Source organism: Rhinopithecus bieti, unplaced genomic scaffold, assembly GCF_001698545.2.
Source record: "Rhinopithecus bieti isolate Rb0 unplaced genomic scaffold, ASM169854v2 scaffold_15185, whole genome shotgun sequence".
Classification (NCBI taxonomy): domain Eukaryota; kingdom Metazoa; phylum Chordata; class Mammalia; order Primates; family Cercopithecidae; genus Rhinopithecus; species Rhinopithecus bieti.
In genome coordinates, this window is record NW_016808100.1 from 270,142 (window position 1) to 278,399 (window position 8,258).

At 48.7% G+C, this 8,258-nt stretch overlaps 1 protein-coding gene across 1 annotated transcript in view; it reads left to right on the top strand.

Annotated features, from left to right (window-relative positions):
* Positions 1-7,622: 7,622 nt before the first annotated feature.
* Positions 7,623-8,258, top strand: part of ZNF423 (zinc finger protein 423) — a 313,807-nt gene continuing 313,171 nt past the window's right edge. Inside the window, 1 exon segment of the mRNA XM_017885564.1 lies at positions 7,623-7,672. The gene's annotated coding sequence lies outside the window, so the exon portion shown is untranslated.

The following is an 8,258-nucleotide window of genomic DNA, read 5'->3' on the forward strand; positions in this document are numbered from 1 at the left end:
AGTGCTTTTTCTTCAAATGAAAGTGGAAAGAAGGAAAGAGAGTGGCGTGCCAATCTTACCCGCTTCTTCCTTTCCACCCGAAACAGCAAACAGATCTGGGCAGACGTGGGTCCTCTGTACCATATCCTGAGTGAGGGGCCGGGCCCAGGTGGTGCCCACTGTCAGGTTCCTGATGTACCGGAGGCCACTTTCATCTGATGGCTGTGTGGGCTGTTGTGTGGCCCCTCCCTGGGGGGCTGGGGTGCCCTCCGCTGCGCCACCTTCCATCAGTGTTTCCCAGCTGGTGGGCGAGAGCCCAGTGTTGCCCCCGAAACAGGATGTAGGAGCCAGACCCCATCGTAAATCCACGTTTATATGCTGCACGTTTCTGGTTAACGAGACCATGCAGAGATGACTGTATGAAATGAAATACACGTTTGAACGAGGAGATGAACCTCAGGGAGAGATGGGATTAAATGGGAGGGCAGCCTGGGAGGCCAGGGGCCCTCCCTGTTAAGGTCCAGGCACGTGGTTCCCCAGAAAGGGAGTTTTCAGCACACATTGCAACCCTGGATGGACTGGCTGGGGGCACAGAAACAATCATCATGTTTTATGTTGCTCGCTGGACACCAGGCACTAAGCTGAGATCTTTACCTGCGTTATTTTATTTTGTCTTTAAAATAAATAGAATTTTTTAAATCCCCATTTTATAGACGTGGAAATAAAGACTCGAAGAGTCCATTGCCCAAGGTTGCACAGCAAGCAACAGGTGGAGTTTATGATCAACGTGGGCTGGCACACTCAATACCGACCTCTACAGACTGGTCTCTGGAGGGTTCAGAAAAGAGGAGTCATTTCAACCCTTACCTGCCTGGTGAGCTTCGCCTTATTTTGAGAAGGTACAGGCAATCTAGGAAGCTCGGCCAGTCAATTACTGTTTGTTTCGAAGGGGCCGAGAGAGGCAGGATAGCCTGGTGAACTTCAGAGCCATATAGACCCGGCTTTAAATCTGGGCTCTATCTCCCTCTACTTCTATAATTTGGTCCACTTAAAAAAATTAATTTAGGCCCTAGTTTTTCCATCTGTAAGAAGAGTACCTACCTTTGTAGGGCCATTGGGAGGATCAGCATGAACATGGTAACATGTGTGAAGAGGTGGCTCAGTGTGTTCTCACTACAGGCATGTGATGGTTGTCACTAGTGTCTCTGATGTGCACAGCCTGCTGCCAAGTGAACTGGAAGGTGGGAGAAAGAGGAGATGGAGAGGCTGGAAAGGGGTTGAGAGTATGGTTGGGGGCAACATATAATGCTGTGGGATCTTGGGAGGCCGAGGCAGGTGGATCACCTGAGGTCAGGAGTTCGAGACCAGTCTGGCCAGCATGGTGAAACCCCATCTCTACTAAATATACAAAAATTAGCCTGGCGTGGTGGTGGGCATCTGTAATCCTAGCTACTTGGGAGGCTGAGGCAGGAGAATCACTTGAACTTAGGAGGTGGAGGTTGCAGTGAACCAAGATCAGGCCACTGCACTCCAGCCTGGGTGACAGAGTAAGACTCTGTCTCAAAAACAAAAAACAAAAAACAAAAAACACAAAACACAAAAACTTTGGGATCAGGGTTTCCATTTGCCTGACACTGGGTATTGGGCCCTGAACCATGCACTTTATACACACCATCTTGTTTGATCTTCAGAGCTACCTTGCAGGGTTGGTAGTCATACAGCAAAATGTCATACAGCAAAATGTGGTGGATTGGGATTTGATCCTAAGGCATCTTGCTTCAATTACACCCTGCTGCAGGTGAGCACTAACTTCAGTCCATGGCGGGGGAAGACTTCTTGGAGGAGGTGACCTTGAGCTCTGGGCAGTGTTTTTGACCAGGAGAGGAGGTGGCCTTGTAGCCGGTGGTCAGGCTGACTCTGGGGACTTGGATGAGAAGCTGGAAGCCCTGGGCCTATGTCCAGGTCTCCTCATAAGCCAGATCCCAGGTGATGCTAGGCTGGGTGGGGCGAGGCTACCTGGATTTCCTCTAGTATTGATTTCTTTGCTTAAATTCAATTTGATTAGATTTTTTTCTGAACTTTTGAGCAAGAAAACTTGCTTACATTAAAAAAGAGACCCATGGACTTTTAAGATTTTGTCCACAATTATCATTCTTCCTGAAAACGAGATTTGCATATTAGTGTAAAAAAATCAGAATTTTCACTGTGATTGAAGTAGAAACTCATCCGAAGGCGGGGCGCAGTGCCTCAGGCCTGTAATCCCACCACTTTGGGAGGCTGAGGTGGGCAGATCACCTGAGGTCAAGAGTTCGAGACCAGCCTAGCCAACATGGTGAAACCCCATCTCTACTAAAAATATAAAATTAGCTGGGCATGGTGGTGGGCACCTGTAATCTCAGCCACTGGGGAGGCTGAGGCAGGAGAATCGCTTGAACCCAGGAGGTGGAGGGTGCAGTGAGTTGAGATCTCGCCACTGCACTCCAGCCTGGGTGACAGAGGGAGACTCTGTCTCAAAAAAAAAAAAAAAAAAAAAGGAAGAAGAAAGAAACTTAGCCTAGCCCTGAACTGGTTCCCCACCCCTGAGTCTGCTCTGGGGCTATGGCTGTGGAGACAGAGACCCCCACCTTGAGCTCTGGGCTGTGGGCTGTGGGAGGTGGGTCCCTCCTGTCCAGGGCCTGCCTTTCCCCTTCTCTAGCTCCCTGCCCCTCCCTTGTGTGTGCACTTCAGGTCCTCACCATTTCTACTTGGTTTTGTCTTGTTCTGAGTTTGGGAGATGCATTTAGCATCCTCCAGCGAACCCTAGTTTGTTCATTCATTCATTCACTCACTCAGCTCCTGTGTGCCAGCCCTTAGGCACAGTGTTGGGCAACACTTTTCACTGTGGATTCACTATCTCATGGTTGAAGGTCAAAACCCAGCTTCCTTTTCTCATCTCTCTCATGCTACCTAGCGCAGAGTTCTAGGTAGCCTAGAGGTGCTCAGTGCTTGTTAAAGGAGGAAATGGCCAAATGCCTCCTAGTAGTGTATCCCAAAAGCCTAAAAATGGGTACACTCTTTGTCCTAGCAATCAAGCTTCTGAACTAATCCTAAGGAATATTATCGAACAGGCTCGTGGCCATACATGTGTTGCAACGTGGATTCTCTTACAATAGGAGACAGCTGGAAATAGCCTGCCTGTCCAGCAACAGGATGTTGGTTATTTGGAGCCTCCTGTGATGGGACTCAGGCCATCATTGATAATAGTGTTGGTCTCTGATTTTTTTGTTTTTTATTTTTTTGAGACAGTGTCTGGCTGTGTGTCACTCAGGCTAGAGTGTAGTGGTGCCATCATAGCTCACTGCAGCCTTGACTTCTGGGCTCAAATGATCTTCCTGCTTCAGCCTTCTGAGTGGCTGTGACTACACATGTGTGCACCATGCGCAGCTAAATTTTTTTATTTTTTCTGTAGAGATGGAATCTTGATATGTTGCCTAGGCTGGTCTTGAACTCCTGGCCTCAAGTGATCCTCCCACCTTGGCTTCCCAAAGCCCTGGAATTGCAAGTGTGAGCAGCCGGGCTGGGCCTTGGTCTCTGTTTTTGATGTGAAAGGATGTTCACTGGGTACTGCTGAGTTAGAAAAGCGGAATACAGAGCACTACCTGTTTTTAATGTTGTAACAATGTATTTACATACGGGAAAGTTGTGCTTTTAGTTTCTTCATTTTAACTCAAATGTATTCCCTAGTTTTCTATGTTGTACATGGATTACTTATGTCAGAAACTTTTACAGACAGAAGAAGATGTTTGTTCTAGGAAACAATAAGCAAAGGGCCACTTGGAGTGAATTCTGTGTTTCTGACATATTTGGAACATAGGGGCAAAGCCTGGGCAGGGCGGGTGGGGTGGGTGGGAGAGCTGGGGTCTCTGTGCCGTCCTAGGCTGGCTCCAGCTCCCCGCTCTGCTGCCAAAGCCCCTTCTCTCCTTCCTCCTCCTACTCCTGTGACACTGTGCCTTTGTCCCATGGTGGGCTGATCGTGCACATTTCTTCTGCTCAGCAGTGTCCTGTTTGATAGCTTGATGTTGGCTGCAGTGGGGGCATTTACACTGCAGAAAGCGGCAAACCCCACAAACCGGAGCCTCTTGTTCTCCTGGAGAACTCCCTGTTAGACATTGACCAGCACACCATTGTCTCTCATGGTTTCACCCCAAGGATCTTGAGTGCCTGGGGAGACCCAAGAGATGAACTCTCCTCTTCTTAGGGTCCCCTGGGGCTGGCACAGGGAGGGACTGAAGGATCTTAAGATTCCCGGGAGGGGGGCAGAGTGAGAGAGAGTGAGAGTCCAGTCCTATGTTGACTGATCTACTCAATCTGGAACCAGAGCTGCTGCCTGTTGGAGGCAGAAGTAAAATCAAGGGGTTAATGATTCTATTCCTGGCTGGGTATGGTGGCTCACTCCTATAATCCCAGCGCTTTGGGAGGCCGAGGCGGGAGGATCGCTTGAGGCCAGGAGTTCAAGACCAGCCTGGCCACACAGTGAGATCCATCTAAAAAAAATTAAAAATTAACTGACTGGGTATAATGGCATGTTCCCCTAGTCTCAGCTACTTGGGGGGCTGACGTGGGAGGATCACTTGCGCCCAGGAGTTTGAGGCTGCAGTGAGCTTTGATCACACCACTGCACTCCAGCCTGGGTAACAGAACAAGGCTGGATCTCAAAAAAAAAAAAAAAAAAAAAAAAAAGAAAAAAGCCAGTCCTGGCTACACCCCATCCTAGCTCCATGAATTTTGACGAATTGCTTAGCCTTAGTTTTCTCACCTGTAAAATGGAGTTAATAAATGTACTTACTCATAGATTCTTAAACTCAAGCACGCATCGAGATCATTTGTCGGTCTTGCAAAAACACAGATTCCTGAGTCCCACCCTCAGATATTCTGATTTTGTAGGTCTGGGATGGGGTCTGGGATTGTGCATTTCCAGCAAGCTCCCAGGTAATGCTGCTATGGCTGGTCTGGAAACTATATTCTGAGAAGTACTTTGTGCAACCGAAGTGCACATCACAGTGTGTGGCACGTGTGAGGCTCAGTTGCACTTCACTGCTTATTCAGAGGTGGGCAGCATTGTCCAGGAGGATTCCAGGGCCTGGAAGCTAGAACACCAGGTTCTGAGTCTGCTTTTGCTGCCTCGTCTGGGCCCCCAGGTGAGCTGTTTCTCTTATTTGGGACTCTGTTCTTCCTTCTGTTAAATGGGTCAGTAAAGCCCTGACTTGCAGGCAGGAACTGAGGAAACATCTGTAAAAACCTCCGGTGCCGGACAGTTTTGGTGCAGGGTGGCGGGGAAGGACGTGAGGGACCTGCGCCAGGCTGGTGTCTGTCTCCTCACCCACGTGGGACTGGCACAGAGGGGCAGGCTGTGGCAGGGCACGCTCTCCTCAGTCCCCTGGGGCTGCCAACGTACCCAGGCTTGGCTCCTCTTCTGACAGAGCTGTGAGGGTCTCTTTTAGTAGAAGAAAAAAGATGTTGTTTTAATTCACGTGGGTTCCTGCCTTTGCGATGTTGTCTTCACTTCTCAGTTCCTGATTCTGGCTTTCCACTAACGTTGCCACATCGGGTGGCTTTGCGATATTCAGTTTCCTTTTCTTTTCCTACCCCATGGCTGGGCTGGACCAGGGCGGAACGAGGGGTGAGTGGCTGGGTGTTCATGGCTCCCCTTTTTCCTTCCTTTCCCTCTTTTGCCTTTGAGCTGAAGCCATGCTTGGAAACATCTGCCCTGGCCTGGGGAGTCCGTGGCTGGCATCTGGATAAACGCTGTGACTCCCTGGGGCTTTGTTTCCTCACCAGAAAAGTGAGGATTTTAAGGGCTCCTTCTGAGGTGGCCTGGGAGGATGAAAGGGGAGCCAGTAGGTGGGATTACCTAGCACCATGCCAGGTACCACTTGGGCTCAGTGAAGGGTATCCTTTCCTGCTCACGTTGGGCACATCCTCAAGTGTGTGTGCAGGGGTGTGTGTGTGTGTGTATCATGCCCAGGTGCTTGCAGGGAAGTTCTGTGGACCAGAACAGAGAAGCCCAATAGATTTTAACTCTTGCTGTTGAGCCTTTTGAAGCTGCATCTGTGCCAAATGAGAGAAAGAATCCTAATCAATTGGCAATGTCTGTAGCAGGTTCAGGATAGGGGAGCTGGGGCAGGTGTTCCACATGTGCTATCCCGGGTCTAGTGGAAAAACCATTTTCCTAGTACTTAGAGAAAACTCCCAAGAAGGGAGGATCATGTGAGACCAGGAGTTTGAGACCAGTCTGGGCAACATAGTGAGAACCCATCTCTACAGAAAAATATCTTTTTTTGTTTTTGAGACAGAGTCTCATTCTGTCACCCAGGATGGAGTGCAGTGGCACAATCTCTGCTCACTGCAAGCTCTGCCTCCTGGGGTCAAGCACATCTCATATCTCAGCCTTTCGAGTAGCTGGGATTACAAGTGTGCATCCACATGCCCAGCTAATTTTTGTATTTTTTGTAGAGACGGGGTTTCACCATGTTGGCCAGGCTGGTCTTCAACTCCTGGCCTCAAGTGATCTGCTTCCCAAAGTGCTAGGATTACAGGTGTGAGCTCCCATGCTTGACCAGAAAAATATAACAATTAACCGGGCATAATGATGCATACTTGTTGTCCTAGCTACACAGGAGGCTGAGGCAGGAGGATCCCTTGAGCCCAGGAGTTTGAGGCTGCAGTGAGTCAAGATGTTACCATTGTACTCCAGCCTGAATGACACAGTGAGAACCTGTCTTAAAAAATAAAATAAAATGGCCAGGCGCAGTGGCTCATGCCTGTAATCCCGGCACTTTGAGAGGCCGAGGTGGGCAGATCACAAGGTCAGGAGATGGAGACCATCATGGCTAACACGATGAAACCCCGTCTCTACTAAAAATACAAAAAATTAGCCGGGTGTGGTGGCAGGTGCCTGTAGTCCAGCTACTCGGGAGGCTGAGGCAGGAGAATGGCGTGAATCCGGGAAGCAGAGCTTGCAGTGAGCCGAGATTGCTCCACTCCAGCCTGGGCGACAGAGTGAGACTCTGTCTTAAAAAATAAATAAATAATAAAATAAAACAAAACAAAGAAAACTTCAAATGTTTCACACTCATTGTCCTGTTTTACATATCATCATCATCATCATCATCATCATCATCATCATCATCATCATGTTTTTATTAGGGAAAAATGGAGGAGAGGAGTCACATTTTTGCAGTTGCCCAAGATACCGATTTTACTGGGGTTAGTGTCTGCTCCTTCTGCAGAGATCTCCTAGCCTTTCTCTTTTGAGGTGATGATGGGGAACGGGAGGGTGAGAGGGAGATGAGCTGGCACAGAAGCTGAGCCCCTTGGGTGTCACCTCCAAACAGTTCCACATTTAGGGATACCATCCCTGCACTGTAGTGGGAAAGGAAAGCAGTGTTGCTGAGGCATCTGTGGCTCTAGCTGGGCATTCCTGTGGGTGGGGAGGGGTGGGCTAAATCTCAGTGGGAAATTTGGTCTCACTGCTCAAAACTCAGCTCTTCTGTCTTTCCAGGCAGAGCGAAACCTCAGCAGCCAGCCAGGAACCTGGTGGGAGAAGGGGAGCTTGAATTATCCCAGTAACATGAGCTCACATCGATTGCATATTTCCCTGGAGCTAAGTGCTTTGGGGTATCATCTTATTTCGTCCTCTCCATTCTCCTGCGAGGTTGGTATTCTGATTATCCCCATTTTACAGAGATGGAAGATCAGGGTGGATCAAGTCTCTTGCCTGAGATCTGATGACCTGTAAGTGATCACTTGGGGGACAGCAGCCTATTTCAGGACCCACTTCCCACACCCCTACATTTTATAGTGTCTCTCCAGGTTCCCTCCTCTACCTCACTGCTGTAGCTAGATGAGCTCTGTTGCGTGACTTCTGCAAGGGTCACTTTTCCTGTAAGGACAGACAACTTCCTTTTTGGAATTCTTGGATTATTCCCTGGTGTCTTTCTGTTCTATTTTATATATAGCAAGGCAAGGAGAGGAAGGGGCACAGTGGCTAAGCAAGGTTTAGACTTCTAGTCCCTCTGCCTACAATTCTCCAGGGGAACAGTTTATAAGGAGTCTCCAGTAACGTGGCAGCTTCCAGAGGTGCTGGTTCTAAAGTCAATGTTTAAGGAGAGTCAAGCATTGCCAAAATTACCTGTTATACAAGTGCCGACGTGGAGACTCACTGACCATCTATCAGTGAGTCTTAGCAACAGTTTTTCTTCGAGCATTGGAATATTCTGTTTTAATTTTTTTTTTTTTTT